Raw genomic sequence first — 16285 nt, forward strand, 5'->3', positions numbered from 1 at the left:
TGTTTAGATTGCAAATGTCATCCCCCAAACTTGTCTTTTTTCCTTGAGTCCCTCAAGTCATTCCGATCCTCTTTTTATATAAATGTAATCATTTACATTTATATAAATGAAAGAGTGGTGTGCCTTTGATTTTCTTGAAATATATCATCAGCTACAACTAGAGAACAAAGATAATGAATTCCAACATCCTTGGAGAGACAAATAGTTTTTTATTATTATTAGTGGTGGTCATTTGTTTTTGTTCTTGATAATGCCAATTTAATGCTGAGACCTCGTCAATATATTTGACAGCTTCTTTTTTAGGGGACATAGGGGGAGATTTTGTTTAGGTTTTTTGAATTATTTCTTTTTTATCATTATTGCATATTTTCTTTAACTATATTTTAAATATTATCCCCCTCCCCCATTTCACCTCAGTAAGTCCCCTATCTTATCCCTCTAACCCTGCCTCCATGAGGGTCTCCCCAGCCATCCCACCCACTTTGTCCCAACTCTTGATGTTTGTTTGCATGCATTACTGCAAGAGGACAGCAGAGGTAGCTGGATTACTCATGCAACTGAAATGACAGAGGATTGTAAATTGCCCTTTAGGTTGTCTGGGAATTAAATAAATTTTCAATAAAATATATTTTATTATTTTTGTTTTTATTTATTTATATTTCAAATGTTATCCCCTTTCCTGGTCTCCCGTTCATAAAACCCCTATCCCATATTCCCTCCCCATTCTTTTATGAGGGTGTTCCCCAGCCAACCAGCCACCCCTTCCCAGTTCCCTGCCCTACATTCTCCTAGACTCTGTTGTCCAGCCTTGATAGGATCAAAGACTTCACCTCTTATTGGTGCTGAACAAGGCCATCCTCTGCTACATATGCACCTGAGTCATGGGTCTGCCATGTGTACTCTTTGGATGGTGGTTTATTCTCTGAGAGCTCTGGATGGTTGGTATTGTTGCTCTTATTGTGTTGCGAACCTCTTCATCTCCTTCAGTCCTTTCTGGAACTGCTCCCATGTTTGGTTGATCGGAATACCACCAGGTTCCATCTTAGGATACTGTGGTAGATCTGGAATGCTTCATACAAAGTCCATATTGTTTTTTCAAACATTGAATACTTGTTGTCTCACCAACGGAAGCATTTGCAATAAAATCCAATAGATTTAATTTGAGGCTGCTTAACAAAATATTCCAATTTCCAATATTCTTCCATAAATAGTCTATCTATTATTACTTATCATGTATATTAATATAGATTAAATTATGATACTGCTCTATATATTCTAATATAGTCTTTACTGCCTCTTCCTGGGGTGGTCCCTAGGTGAAGTCAGATGCCTTTTTCACTATGTTATATAGTGACTTGAGCAACAACTGTAAATAAGGTATGTGTTTTCCCTAATATCCAAATAGGCCTATGAGATGTTGTGTTTTTGTTTTATTTTGTGCTCTTGGTAAGTTTTTATTATTTTATTAATTACTTGAGGTGGTAGGATGGTCCTTTAGTGGAACAGTGTACCCCAAGGAAATTTACTTCCTCTGCTGGTTCCTTTATCTTATCCTTATTGATGGTCCATCCTTCATTTCTTAAGTGTGCTATTAAATCATCTACTGTTTTCTGTAGTATCTGTTTCTCATTTGATATTTATTAGTTATACATCATCTTATATGAAAAGATGGTGACTTCCTGTGGTCTCTGAAACGAGATTAATGTCCATCTTAACGCATTATGTACTATGATTGGACTGTTTTATATCCTTGTGGGACCCTGGTAAATTGGTATTGTTTACCTTTCCATGTCAGTGTAGTTATTTCCCTATAATTTGGGTGTAAAGGAATTCCAAAGAACATGTCTGTTAAATCTCTAGTGGCTAGCCATTTAGGTGCCACTTGTCTTCTTCTTAGGAGTATGTCTTCTACATCTGGCAATTATCCTGGCATTTGTTCCGTAAGTTTATTTATGTTTTTGTAGTCTACTGTGAATCTCCATTGGCCATTTGTTTTCTTAACTGTTCAAATGGAACTATTATAGTTGAAGCTCTGTGCTGGTTCTATGATGTTTTCTTTCAGTAAAGTTTCTATGGTCTCTTTTACTTCCTCCATCCCCCCTTTATGGAGTATTATTTTGTGAAGGAGGGTGGTATTTTGGGAAATTCTCTCTATGGGATTTTAACTGTGGCTAATAGTACCCTTGATATATCTTTTTGATTTAAAAATCATGAAAATAAATTGTGTATGGTCTGCAGTCCTAATATATTCTCTAGGCACTACATAAAGTGAAGTCCAATTCATAATTTTTGTCATAAACTTACAATGTTAATTTGGTTATGGGGGTTTTAATTTTTCCTCCAATTCCTTCTAGTTTTATATGGCCTATCACTTTTCCTATGTTTAAAATTTGTCCTTTTTCTTGGGTATATACATTTATTTCACTACCAGTATCCAATAGCCATTTTACCATCTTAGTGGCGCCATGAGAAGCACAACTAGTAGTGCTATTCTGGGTTTCAGATGTTGCAACCATGGGATCTGAAGGGTTTGGATGTAAGATGGCCTCTCAGACTGTTCCTGAATTGGCACCTGTTCCATGGCCTTGCACCTGCGTTTGGTCCTTGGTTGTTGTATCTTAGGTTTGTGGGTCCTTGGCCATTGGGCCCCCTCTGCCCTAAAAACGGTCTTCTAGGAGCTTGTCCAAAGAGGCATCTGGTGGTATTAAATGATCTGCTTGGTCCTGGTCTAAGAGGGAGGTGGGTATTTGTTTTTTCAAATGATCTAATATTTTTAAGTCTTCTTATTCCATCCACCTTTCTATCCTTAATGGGTAGAGGTACTACCTTCTCTCATTCTAACACTCTGCATGCTTTTAAGAGGTCTATGGTGTGTGCCAGGGTCTGACTTCCTTACAGTGGTCCAGCTAGAGTCATCCTGATATGTTATGGAGCTCCTTTTACCAGGATTTTCCTAAATTGGGGCAACATTGGTGCTGCTTGTGGGGTAGGAACCTGGTTATAGATATAATAAAGTACTCCCTTGTTTTCTTGCTAATTGAATTGCTTCCTGCAGAGAACTGATGCCTTTCAACTGATGCCTCAAATTGAGTTAAAGCTAAAGAGGGGGACGCATGTCTCAAACCTGCAGTTGTCCAATTAAGCAGTGGGTGTGTATCTCCTCAGAGCTTTCCAATATGTGTTCTAGAGTTTCAAACACAGTGGGATTTTCCACCATGTTCCTAATTTTGCACATTTCCTTATCTGATAATAATATGGCATCTTTTCCCTTCTCACACAGTTTTACTGTACAGGCTGCATCCTTCATGACATTTCGGGCATAATCTTTCCTTAGCTCATTTAATTCCTGTAGGCTGTATTCTCTGACTTCAAATATTGGATTGGCCTGCCAGGCTCCCCATATTGGTTTGTGGAATTGGGAGGTTGTTACAGATAATGAGGGGACCAGTCCTCTTTCATTCAATTTCAGGGCATTTTTGAAAGGGTTAGAGCTCTTCCATTTCTTGGTAATATTCATAGCTAGCCTTTTGCCCATAAGTCTGTCTTTGTCTGAATCAACTATAGTCTTCATAAACTTACTCAGTACTTCCTTTTGTGCTGCTCTCTCCATTATACATTCCACATATTGTGGAGATGTTAGTGGGATGTGAATTTTACCCTTCTTCCACTTAGTTTTATTTTTAACTATGCAGTTAGTATCCTGCCAAGCCCTTTCCACCGAGTCAGAGGTCTCTCAATTCTTTGTTTTTGCCTTCTTTAAACCCTTGATGAGCCTTTTAACTCTACTCATTAGACCAATTTACTAGCAGTGTTGTAAAGAGCCTTTCTGACTTCTTTTTCAAATACTAAATAAAATGCCTTTTTGGTGGACTTTGTAATACGTTGTTGAATAATTTATCCTCCCGTCTCACTAGTCTTTTCAGTAACCACTCTCTCATCGGGTAAGGGTGACTTCTACAGTTGGCCTTCTGAACTGCTCCTCCCCAGATCTAGGTCCAGTTTGACTTCCTGTTGTCATTCAGCCATGGGTGGTGGGCTCCAGCCCTCCACTTCTCTAGGTCTCGACCTTAGAGGTTCCAGAAACTCGGTCTATTGGTGTGCCAGTGACCTGCTCTTTCCCAGACTTAGGTCAGGGTTGTCTTCTTGCAGTCCCTTCAACTTGAGTAATTTGAAACTCAAGAGACTCAAGAGAGTACCCAATGAGTGAGAGGTCTCAGAAGTTACTAGGAGAATATCCAAATTCTACCGCCCAGAATATAATAGTCCACAGTTAGCAGTATGGCTAACCAGGTTCCAGTTTCGTTTTCTAGTTTAGGTCCTAGCATCTTTCAAGATGGATCCTGCCAACTATGTGAACTGTGGCAAACAGGGGCAAGAAGGAAGCCTCAGACTTGGAAATAAGTAATAGAATGTAGTTCTTTATTTGCCCAGCATATGAGGAAATAGAATCTCAGTCACACAAGACCCATTCCTGACTAACCTACTGTCTGGCCCATAGCACTGTCTGCCTCTCAGGTAAGTTCCACAATCTATTTGTCCTTTTGCTTGCTGGAACTCGATCCACTGAGTGGATTTCTCTCAATCGATGATGGGCATCTGGGTTGGTGGACTCAATGACTCTGTGAAAATGAGTGTGATTCCGGGAGAGAGTGCGTTGTGGTAGACAGACCTGGGTTTTTAAGCTATGTTTGGCCAATCCTCTTTGGAGCATACACACTAGTCCCTCATGGCACATTCTTATAGGGCTAATACCCAGCAGTCCCTTATACAGGGTGTTTCTTAAATATTACATTTCATTTTTCATTGCATTTCTCACATTAGGGCTCTTGCCCTGCCTGCTGACCAAGATACAACCCAATGGGCCCCTGCTCGCTGCAGTACTCACTCTCTCAGGCACCTTGCAGTGCTTGGCAGCTCCAGGCAAGGCAGGAAAGGCCAAATCCTGTGTCAGTGAAAGGCACAACATGCTGAGTGCCGGAGAGTGACACTGGCAGGTGCAAGAGTTGTGCAGGGGTGGGGGTTGGGGGAGCAGGATGGAGAACCTACTGTGCTGCTGGCAATGCTGCAAGGAGCAGCAGTGTCAGGACTGGAAGAAGCATAAGCTGGTGTGCCAGGGCAGAGAGTACCCCAGAGTGCAGCAGGGTGTGCACTGCCCCACGTTGAGACCCTGCAGGGTGAGGCACCCGGAGCTGCGGTCTGGTCAATACTTGGTTCAGGGACTGTCCAGGCCAGCCACAACCCAGCTGCTAGGATCCTCCACCTAGCAGGTCTCTGGGTGTGAGGGCGCCAGCCTGTGTTCAGCGGTCGGTGGCCGCTGGGAGGTGCTGAGTCCTGGTGGAGAGCTGTGGCCCAATGGGCATAGCAAGCCTCTGTCTGCGATGAAACTGGCACCGGAAGTGCATTGTGCCCTGCAAAAACAAGTACAGCATCTGCATAATAGACGACTTGCTGGGAAGAAAGACCAGGCAGCAGATCATCAAAGAGGTGCATGGCTTTGGCAAGTTCACATACAGGCAGCTGGACAGCCAGAAGTGTGACTCTTCCAAGGACATCTAGGAGGAACAAAATCACCTGGATTGATGGCAAGGAGACCATCCATTGCCCTGCTCATGAGCAACATGGACGACTGATCCCCCACAGCAGCGGGGAGGTGGGCAACTACAGGAAGAAACTTTGGCCCCCAATTCTTTTTATTTTATTTTATTTTTTAACTTGAGTATTTCTTATTTACATTTCGAGTGTTATTCCCTTTCCCTGTTTCCGGGCCAACATCCCCCTAATCCCTCCCCCTCCCCTTCTTTATGGGTGTTCCCCTCCCTATCCTCCCCCCATTGCCACCCTCCCCCCAACAATCACGTTCAGTCTTAGCAGGACCCAGGGCTTCCCCTTACACTGATGATCTTACTAGGATATTCAATGCTACCTATGAGGTCAGAGTCCAGGGTCAGTCTTTAGGTAGTGGCTTAGTCCCTGGAAGCTCTAGTTGCTTGGCATTGTTGTTCATATGGGGTCTCGACCCCTTCAAGCTCTTCCAGTTCTTTCTCTGATTCTTTCAACGGGGGGTCCTATTCTCAGTTCAGTGGTTTGCTGCTGGCATTCGCCTCTGTATTTGCTGTATTCTTGCTGTGTCTCTCAGGAGAGATCTACATGCAGTTCCTGTCGGCCTGCACTTCTTTGCTCCATCCATTTTGTCTAATAGGGTGGCTGTATATGTATTGGCCCCCAATTCTTGTCATACTCCCTTGGCCTTCTGGTGAGCACTCTGGTTCATCCTGAGGAACTAAAACAAATTTCCTGTGCTGACGGGATATCTAGATGTGGTACTGACTAGCAGCAGGTGAAGATCTGCCTTCAGACATGACACACCGTGCTATTGGTCAGGTGACCAAGGGATTCTGTTGAGACTCTGTCCAGCATTAAGATCACATGTATATAACCAGAACACAAGGGTACTCCATGCCTCTGTGGATATTATCTTCTTGTTGTATCATGCTGGCTGGTCTCCTGAGCTGAGACTTGAGGACCTGAGTAGAACATGCTTTCCTTTCCCAGAGGGCTAAGTTTGCCTTGAGTCTGCTTTTCTTTTCTTCATTGACATGAAATGGGAGGATATTTGGAGTTGGCCATCTATTATGTTCAGCCAGTGCAGTTCAGAGTGGGGCAGTACCAAGCCATGGTTGCTTGTCAGCTAGGCAATGAAACAGGCTATATCCATCACGTCAATAACCCAAATGGAGATGGAAGATGCATGAACTGTATGTATTATCTAAATAAAAACTGGGATGCCAAGGTAAGTGGAGGTATCCTTCAAATTTTTCCAGAAGGCAAAGCCTAGTTTGCTGTCATTAAACCCAAATTTGATGGACTGCTGTTTTTCTAGGCATAACCCCCATCAAGTACAGACAGCGTACACTACAAGGTATTCAGTTTGCTATTTTGTGGCAGATGAGTGAGCAAAAGCTAAAGTAAAATACTTAATAGGTGAGGAAGGTGTGAACATTGAACTCAAGCCACAATCAGTCAGCAAAATGGCTAGCAGGGCCTTGGATCCGGCAGTGCCCCCATCACCTATAGCCTCTTATTTGCCTTCTGTGGACTCAGGGTCATGTGGACAGGATGAACAGAGACACCTGCCAGATATTTCAGCTTGAAGCCAGGCAACTGTCACAGGTTTCATCCATTAGTAAATACAATTTATACTTAAAAATGCAAACATTACAGAATATTAAAATATTTAAATAAAAACATAAGAAGCAAAATCTCAGGGGGATCCAGTAACCAGGTGATGTAGGGCTTTCCTCCTCCATATGTAATTTTTAGTACCATACAGTCATGATTCCTTTCCTGAATCCTTTCATAAGTTATTAGAATTCATTTCAGAATCTCCTTATCCATGCCACAAGTGTAAGCAATTTGTTTAACAACTTCATTGCCAGGAATAAGTAAGTGGGACAAAGTGAATCAATGGACTGAGTTGAGCAGACATTGAATTCATCTGAGTGGTTGGCATCTCCAGATCCTTCAGTTTAGTATCCATGGATCCAGGAGAGCACACTGTGCTCTCTTAAATCAGATTCTGTAATGGGGAGGAGGAAGAAACTAAGTTTTTCTATTATTTGTTCTTTTTGAAAATACGAAATGGGAGATCAGTCAGTTTTCCTGTTTTTGCATCTTACTCTGAGCTCCAGGACATACAATGGGATATATTGCTTTCCAGATACCATGGGCTTTTCAGAAATTCCAGTTTCCTGAAACTGCATGGCCTACATTGTTGTTGGGATGTTGTGGACTGGCCGGTAGGAAGTGGAAACATCCTCTGAGGGGCAGATGAGGCTGATTATATGAAAGGCAAAAAGAAGAGGCAAGACTCAGTTATGGGTGACTGCTGCTGAATAGCAGCAGGTGTTTCCTCAAAGCCCTATTTTACTATAGTACTGTGGGAAACATGACCACAAGCTAACAGAAACAAATTTTTAAAATATACAATTCATTTGTTCCCATTCCCCAAACCTCTCTGTTTTTTCCACCAAGGCCCATAGAAATTTAAGCCTCAAATACATCTCCTCTTATTGTTCCATACCTCAGCAGACTGAGAAATCTGCCAATAGGCCTTGACCTGCCTTGACTATGCCTGGCAGGCAGACTTTTTCTCTCTTTTCTTCCTCTGTTTGAGAACATGAACAAATTGCTTACTACAGTGGGAGATTTCCATTATCAACAAACATAAATTGTCCTAAATCATTAAAGCTAGAAAGCCAGTAATTGATGGGCTGGTGTGGTAAGGTCATTCTAAACCACCCACGGAGAAAAGTAAAAGAGACAGCCACACCTGTCTTTAGGAAACAAGATGTTCACAGGTCATTTGAGTATGGGTGCTGATTGGGAGAGAAGAGGTCATGAATGGAGCTACAACACCGCCCCTTTGGATCTGTTTTCAAAAGGCATGTATTAGAAATTTAACTGCAGCTCTCTTTTTCCAGCTGGAACCATGAAGGCTGTACCAGAGAAGAAAAAGAAGGTTGCCGCTGCACCAGGAACCCTTAAGAAGAAAAAGGTTCCTTCTTTGCCAGAAACTCTTAAGAAAAATGGTAGGAATTTTGCAGAGTTGAAGGTGAAGCACCTGAGGAAGAAGTTTGCCCTGAAGACATTGCAAAAGGCAAGGAGGAAGCTCATCTAGGAGAAGGCAAAGCACTATCACAAGGAGTACAGACAGATGTACTGAGATTCACATGGCTAGGATGGCAAGGAAAGCTGGGAATTTCTATGTGCCCATAGAACCAGAATTGGCCTTTGTCATCACAACCCGAGGTATCAATGGAGTAAGCCCAAAGGTGCGCAAGGTGTTGCAGCTGCTTCGTCCTCGGTAGATCTTCAATGGCACCTTTGTTAAGCTCAACAAGGCTTCAATTAACATGCTGAGGACTGTGGAACCATGCATTGCATGGGGGTACCCCAACCTGAAGTCAGTAAATGAGCTCATCTACAAGTGAGGCTCTGGTAAAATCAATAAAACGTGCATTGCCTTGACAGATAACTCCTTGATTGCTCGATCTCTTGGTAAATTTGGCATCATCTACATGGAGGATCTAACTCATAAGATCTATACAGTTGGGAAACGCTTCAAGGAAGCAAATAACTTCCTATGGCCCTTCAAACTATCTTCTCCACGAGGTGGAATGAAGAAAAAGACAACTCACTTTGTTGAAGGTGGAGATGTTGGCAACAGGGAAGACCAGATAAACAGGCTTATTAGACGGATGAACTAAGGTATTGCCTGTGATATTTTTATAATCTGGTCAGTTAATAAACAGTAACAGCTTGGCAAAAAAATTTTAACTGCAATAAAATTGTGTCAGTAAATGTGCTCCAATGATAGGAGATTAGGTTTTGGGGGCCATATTGACACAGAAACTGGATTAATGGCAACATCCTGGAAAGTAGCTTGTGTCACAAGGAGAACTTCAGTTATCCCTTGCCTAGGCCATCTACTCTCTTTTATTCTCTTTTTCCTCTGTAACTGCTCTAGCTGGGCTGATGTAGCAAGAAGGCTCTTACCAGAGACAAGTCAAAGTAGAATTAAGGTGGAAACTTTAGTTTGTTTCCTTAGCGGTACATTGGACTGGAAAGGCTGTGAGGGAACCTAGTGGGAGGAGATGGAAAAAGGCAGGAAGAAGCAGAGGACAGTGGTCATGTTCCCCATTCTCTAACAGACTCTTCATAGAAGCATTTTAAGGAAGGATGGTTTCAATGGCTCAAAGATTGATAGGAGACAGTTCATTCTAGAAAGGCTCCGTGTGGTCACGAGAGGTCTAGTTGGTAGAAGTAGACTGGCTGGCAGTATGTGAATGACACTTTCCATTTGGATGGAGCAGGGAACAGAAATAGGGAAATTCTAGCTCTTAGCTTCTTCTTTGTGATTTAGTGCAAGAATCTAGCCTAGAGGGTATGGTGTCACCACCATTCAGATTGAGTTTTGTGACAATTTTCTCTGCCTAACCCCTCAGAGATACATTCTAAGGTATGCTTCACTAACATGTTAGGCATTTTTTTACTTACTCAAGTTGTTAATGATCATCAACAGAGCAAAGACAAGAAGGTAACATGGCCATTTAGAGGCAAGAATCAAGGAGTGATATTCATGCAAGCCACAAGAAAGCTACAGAAAAGCTGAGACATCAAAGAGCCATGCACATTTTCTTATGTTTTTTTCATGGTTTTCCCAGGATGACATTCAGATGCCCATGGTAGCTTAAGGCATTTCTGGATGAAGCCAGTTGTCCTGTGTGACATTAGGACACAGTTGCATGAAAAAAAATTGAAACAGTGATTTTTTTTTTCTGATTCTGATGGACATAAGTCTGATACTAGGCTGGAAATGTCTTTATAATGTTCAGTACTTTTGTAAATAAAGGATAGATAGTATAATCTAATTGAATCTTAAAGTATTGTCCACTCTGTATTTCTTGAAATATGCATTTACATGATATTCATTTGCAATTGCTGGGACTTGTACTTTCTTCTATACCTATGACCTCTCTGCTCATGGACAGAATTACTAAAGAATATGATGACTGGGGTTGTGTGTGTTTTCTATGTGTGTCTGTTTCTGTGGGTGTGTTTGTGTATTTATGTGTTTGTGTAAAAATGGAGGCTCTGTCAACCTTTGGTATTTTTTCATAGTAGCTACTGTCCACAATCTTTTTGAGATGAAGTTTTTATTGGTTTGAAAGTCAATAAGCAGACTTGGCCGCCAAAATGTCTTTATCTCTCCTCTGATACTTGCCATGTGTGTATATACCTGGCTTTTGACATGGGTTCTGCACATTGAACTAAGGTCCTTCTGACAAGTGCCTGACAAGTACTTTACCCACTAAGATATCTCTGCAGCCCACAAAGAGTAATCTTTGATTGAATATTTCCTGAGTTAAGATCTTATTAACTATTAGGTATGCCCATTGAATTATTGAAGAAAAATTTCAAGTGAACATATACCTCTCCCTTTTTTTGGTTCCTGTTCTATTCCCTGACTACAAAATAGAGAAAGGAATAAGATTGCTTAATTCCGACTCAGTCAAACAACCCTTGAGAAATGTGAAAACGATCAATTCTTCCAATGGCTCAGTTCTTTTGTCAGTTGTGTATCAAACCGTCCTGTGTACATAGGTCTAGATGGAAGAGTAGAGGAAATAACAGCATTACAACACCAACCATATTTTCCTGCTAACTCCTTAGGAATAATATATTTTATAATTCTTCATCTTCCCATAAGACAACTTCTTACCTTAATCTTCCCCATCACAAGATAACATAGATTTGACCTTAGAAGGGACAGTCAGAGTTGACCTCTATTTTCACAGAGGCACTATTCGTAATGTCTACTTAAGGCCTTCGAGAGTTAAGTGAAGCCTAAGATCTCTCTACTAAGCTAGTTAACACTGGTATATATTCAGTAGATATTTTTCAGTCTTTTAAATTTGATTGTTTAGCCAAAGGAAGGAAGAAAGAAGAAAGGAAGAAGAACATGCGTACTTGGTTATTATTATTCAATAGTGAATGTTCAAGAAATAGAAATATTTCTGGACTGCCGGTATGAGGAGTCCTCATGAATTTCTGTTTCTGCTTCATTAGGTAAAATTCTGCAATTCCTTCAAATGGAAAGCAGCACAAATATTTGTCCTGTGATTGGAAAGACTATAGTAAATTGAGCATGACTGTAAATCAGACAAAATGGTGAAGGTCCAGCTAAACAGGAAGGTTAGTGATTGTGAGCAAGGGTGCAGTGAAACTATCAAACTGAACACATTCATGGGTAGAAAGAAGAAAACTTTTCCTAGGGAAGTTCAAAACTGCCATGGCTATATTTCAGAGGAAAGAGAGAGTAGCAAAATATCAAGGAAATTCCTTGACTGTTACCAAGACAGTATAGGTAGCTGCTGAGAAGGGTATGCAAGCTGAACAGATTGGAAGTTTTACAACAACAGGAGGAAGCGAATAAAGCCATGAGGGGGATTTGAGAATATGTCTACTTCAGCTCCTAGATCCCAATTAAATGTGTTTATTGTGGGGAAGTTAGTGCAGGACCATGAGGAAGCTGCTCACAGCTCCCAGGGAGTAAATCACCAACCAAAGAAAATTCTTGAGTCTGTGCATGGCTCCTCCTACATATAAAGCAAAAGACTTACTCATCTGGCATCATTGGGAGGGAAGATGATTGGTTCTGTGGAGTCTTGACACCACAGAGAAGTGGGATGAAAGAGGGGTGAGTTAGAAGTGGGTGGGTGCGAGAGCACATTCTTAGTGGCTGTGGGGAGGGTTTTGGTGTAGGCAGTTCATGGAGGAGAGAATGGAGAGTGGGCTAACACTTGAAATGTAAACAAAATGATTAATAAAGGAAAAAAAAGTGAGGTGTGACCTTGTTAGAGAAAGTGTGTCATTGTGAGCATGGAACTTGAGAACCTCATCCTAGCTCTGTGGAGGTCAGTTTTCTCCCATTTGCATATGGAACAACATGTAGAATGTTCAGCTCTCCCTATAACAGCCTGCCTGGACTTTACTATGCTCCTGCTTTGATGATAATGGACTGAACCTCTGAAAATGTAAGCCTGACCCCCTACTTGAATTTTTTGCTATAAAAGGTGCTTTGGTCATTGCGTATGTTGACAGCAGTAAAACCCTAAGACAGTTTGCTTTGAAAGTTAATTAGTAGAAATGAATAAAAAATATTTAGCTTTGTGAACTGATACAAAAATGAATAAACCAGGCTCTGAATATGGCAGACTAGACACATAACAACTATATCTCTAGGAATCTGAAAAAGAATCTTGCCTCCATGAATACAGCGAGAGGTGAGACTTATAAAAAGCAGCAAAGCCAACACAAAACAGGAGAGGTTTAGACACCAGAATTTCAGATTTGTAAAGTAAACCATAATATGTGTGTGTGTGTGTTGTGTGTGTGTGTGTGTGTGTACGTATATATGTATATGTATATGTAGAGCTAGGGAGATGGAAAAATTCTTATCCTGCTCTAAGTGGATTCACAGTGAAACAGGAAAGATCAGCCTTTATACCACTAATAGTTCACAACCTCCTTAATTGAGTGAATCTTTAAGACACTTCCTAGTAATGTTGATACTCCCAATAAAATTATTTGAGTTGTTGTACATTAACTGGAATTTTGCTACTGTTATAAGTAATGCCCTAATTAAATGATCCTAGGTTGATAACATCCACTCTGAACACTCCACTGAGGAGCTAGCTGGCACTTCTGGAAAATGATGTATTAGATGGGAGTCGTCCCATGATGCAGCTGAAGCAAGCTGATGCTGGAGGATGGGCTTACACTGGTGGTGCACAAAGGGTCAACACAAAGGAACTTCTGCAAAGACCACCTAGATTAGTATTGGCCACCATGCCACTCTTCCAGTAGCATTTAAATGTCCAAAGGTTTTCATATCTCCTGAGCTCAAAGATCCTCACTTTGTTTTCAGGCTAAGGAAGCAACCTTCCATGTTATTAGAACAACTGTCACCAGGGGGCAACAGGGTCATAGATGCGTGTTCTCCAATTCAAATCCAACTCTGCAGAGAAATCAGGTCAAAGGCCCTGTTCTGAGGAAAGTTGGTTGGTGGAAATATTGAGGCAAGTGTCAGCCAGTATTCTGTTAAAAGGACAAAATTCACTCAGAAGTATAAATTCGCATATGAGTGGCAACCTCACCATGGCTTTAATGATTGTTATTCCGTCACATTCCCACTTCACTTTCTCTAACCTAATTGAGGACAGAATTAAAGTACAGACATGCTTCAATTACTTCTATCCCCTTTCTGCTCTGTAAATGCTTATGGATGGGACTCTTAAGATTACGAACAATTACTCATTAAAAGAAGGTTCACAATATCCCTAGCTTTCTACCTTTCTTTGAGTCTATTTTTGCATCTTCTAATGCTCCTTGAAGAGAGGCATGGTGGCAAGTATTAATTTAGGGTGGTGTTTATGAAGGTTCTTTACAATGCCCCTTTGTGCTTCACCAGTGCACGTCCTTCCTATAGCATTTAATATTCACAAATATCAGATACAAAAAGTGTAGTAAGTCATGTTAATGTCTTCCAAGTAATAAAAGCCCAAGACAAAATAGATACACCATCTTATTTTGCCACAGATCTTTCAAGATCAGCAAATGTTTCAATGAGTCAGACATGGAAGAAACACTAAGAGATTCCACACTGTCATTGTTGCACCCCCCCCAAATAAAAGTTGTTAGACCCCCATCAATACAACTAGCAACAACAGTAATACTAGTATCCCTGATAGTCATATAAGCTTAACAAGCACTGGAAAACTAAACTCAAAAACAAATTTGAAAGCCCGGTGTGGTAGCATAATAAGACTAATCTCAGCAACTGAAGGGCAGATGCAGGCAGATCTCTGTGAGTTTGAGTCCAACATAGTCTAAAAAATGAGTTCGAAAACAGGCAGTGCTACATAGATGAACCTTGTCTCAAAAAATGAATAAACATTAAAAAATAATTGCACAAACCATAAAAATGTGTTATAATTATGAAAGGATAATATAATAGAGGTAAATCCAAAAATTCTATCTCAGCACCAAAATAGTCTCCAAGATAGATGTTGCAATGTCATCACAATAACTACAGAAAAAGTTATTGGAAAAATCCATCATCACCTCCTGATTAAAGTCCCGAAGAAACTACGAAGAGGAGAAACATGCCTCGGCATAATAAATGTTCTATTCAAGAAACATAGCCAACATTATATTAATGGGAGAGACAAAGAATTCTGTATAAATTGAGAAACAATACTAGGCTGTCTTCTCCCTCTACCTTATTCAACATAGTACTAGAGTCTTAGAAACAATGAGTGAATATAAGGAAACAAGATAGAAACAGAAAATGTACACATGGGTCTCTGCAAGCACCACTTTCATTAGGGAAGTGATCCTGGTGAGGTAAGAAGAAAAGTAAGGTCAGGGCAACTTAGCCATCAAGGCTGGTTCAAACTTATCAAGCCTGATGTCTAGTGGATTAATTTTTACACATTTAAACTCAGCAAAACTTTGGAAAATGTTTTGAATTGGCCTGTATTACAGGAAAGCTTTAGACATGGCCATGTCAGAACTCCTCTTCAAAGTATATGTCTTAACCCAAGCAGACATGAACATTTTCTCAAGAACAAGTTGTCTTGACAGAGAAAATTCGTGGGAGTTCTACCTACAAAGTAAAAATTATGTTGAAGAAATGGTCCCCTTAGCAAATGTTGAAGGATATTGTGGATCCTTATACGTTTAAAATTAAGTCAGATTCCAAGACTGGACTCAATTCATTTCAATATGCACCCAGGATCTTAGCATAATAGGTGGAAATTTCTAGGGAAGTACACACCAAGATGTAGGTATGGACAAGGGGTTTCTGGGCAATATTCTAGTACTCCAGGACTTCACGGCTAATGAGTTGAGCAGATGACTCTCAAATGAGTATACATGTTGAATAATTAATTAAAATATTCAATATGATCAGGCATAAAAGGAATGAAAACTTACAAACCACATCAGGAGGCAATATCATTCCAATCTGAATGGGCACAGTTGAGGGAACAAAAAATAACAGTGACAGGTTTGTGGGGAAAGGAGCACTCTGCACTACTACTAAGCCTGTAAACTAGTAGAGCTTCTGAGAAAAACCTTGGTTCAGAGATTGCTCAAAGAACTGAAATAGAGCTGCCATACTTTGTTGCGATCCCACATTTGGACATTCACCTGAAGGATTGATGTCAGTAGAGATGCCTGAATATGAGGTATGTCCACTCTAGCACTATGCACAAAAGTCACATAATAGAATCAGCCTGGGAACCCATCACTGGACAAAAATATTGGGAAATGAGAAAGGTTATTTAGAAAGCAGTTAGGTAATCTGCTGGAAAAATGAAGGGAATGGATGACAAATACAGGAATGAAATGAATCAAAATCAAAAGGACAAATACCCCACATTTTTCTCATCATGCAGAACCTAGACTTAAAAATAAGATGATATCAATGGTTTCCTGAGACAGTTAATGGTAATAGTCAGTGTAAAAGAAAGTGTGTGTCAGGAGATGATAAAGGGAGAGAATACTATTATACAGTGCAGAGACCATTTATGAAAGACAACATCTCTCTACATAGTACCAAAACATATTAAGCAGACCAGGCTGGCCTCTCATAAATATCATTCACTAAAATACTCTTGTTCTGGGACTCAAACAGAGAAACTTTCTGGGGTAGACCTGG

The 16285-nt window shown here is 40.7% G+C and overlaps 2 pseudogenes; both read left to right on the plus strand.

The window, feature by feature from the left end:
• Positions 1–5033: 5033 nt before the first annotated feature.
• LOC116905581 lies at positions 5034–7151 on the plus strand (annotated as a pseudogene).
• A 1337-nt stretch (positions 7152–8488) lies between these two features.
• Positions 8489–9266, plus strand: LOC116905644 (annotated as a pseudogene).
• The last annotated feature ends 7019 nt before the right edge of the window (positions 9267–16285 follow it).

Source organism: Rattus rattus, chromosome 7 (assembly GCF_011064425.1).
Source record: "Rattus rattus isolate New Zealand chromosome 7, Rrattus_CSIRO_v1, whole genome shotgun sequence".
Classification (NCBI taxonomy): Eukaryota; Metazoa; Chordata; class Mammalia; order Rodentia; family Muridae; genus Rattus; species Rattus rattus.